This window comes from Salvelinus sp. IW2-2015, unplaced genomic scaffold (genome assembly GCF_002910315.2).
Source record: "Salvelinus sp. IW2-2015 unplaced genomic scaffold, ASM291031v2 Un_scaffold6965, whole genome shotgun sequence".
Lineage (NCBI taxonomy): Eukaryota > Metazoa > Chordata > Actinopteri > Salmoniformes > Salmonidae > Salvelinus > Salvelinus sp. IW2-2015.
In genome coordinates this window covers 16,066-16,894 of record NW_019948226.1, presented here as the reverse complement: position 1 = coordinate 16,894, position 829 = coordinate 16,066, and the positions used below count along the sequence as shown (strand labels likewise).

Below are 829 nucleotides of genomic sequence, written 5' to 3'. Positions count from 1 at the left end.
TCTATTTCTATGTTTCTGCCATGGCTCCACTGTACTGTACTGTAGTGCACCTCCATACATTCTATTTCTATGTTTCTGCCATGGCTCCACTGTACAGTAGTGTAGTGCACCTCTATACATGCTATTCATTTTATTTCTACATCTCGGCCATTGCTCTGGTTCTAATGTACTGTATTGAAGTGTACTTTTATAGATTCYATCCATTGCATTTCTACGTCTCAGCCACTGCCCTGTCTCCACTGTAGTGTAGAGTACTGTAGTATCATACCTCCTGCAGGCCCTGCTCGTGGAGCAGCTTGCCCARGTTGTACAGGCAGCTGGTGACGGAGCTCTTGTGGGCATGGGGGTCCTTCAGGTTCTCGTCTGGGATCTCAGCGCAGGTTACAAAGGTCCTCTTGGCCTCCTCCAGACCGCCCTGGTTCATCAGGATGATGCCTGTGTTCAAGTAGGCCGCTGTGGGGTGACGAGAGGGGGCAGAGGAGGAGGAACAGAGGGAGAAGACGGGGTGGAGGAGGGGGAAAGGGAGGACAGAGGAAGAGGAATGAGGGAGAGAGAAGGTAGAGGATTAGAAATGGGGGAAGAGAGGGGGCAGAGGTGGAGGATTAGAGCAGGAAGAGAGGGGGGTAGAAATGGAGAAACAGAGGGGATAGATAGAAGCAAGGAAAAGGTTTAGGGACAAGAAAACGAATCACATTTTATTTGTCACATGCGTTGAATACAACAGGTGTAGACTTTACAGTGAAATGCTTACTTACTGTCACGTTGGTATAAAGGGTAGGGAGACAGGCGCAGGAATGCGTAATAGGGGTTTTTATTTCCCAAATTACAG

General features: G+C 48.7%; 1 pseudogene; it reads right to left on the bottom strand.

Moving 5' to 3' along the window:
• The window catches only part of LOC112079123 (protein O-mannosyl-transferase TMTC2-like), a 30,302-nt pseudogene that overhangs the window by 21,928 nt on the left and 7,545 nt on the right, over positions 1 to 829 (bottom strand).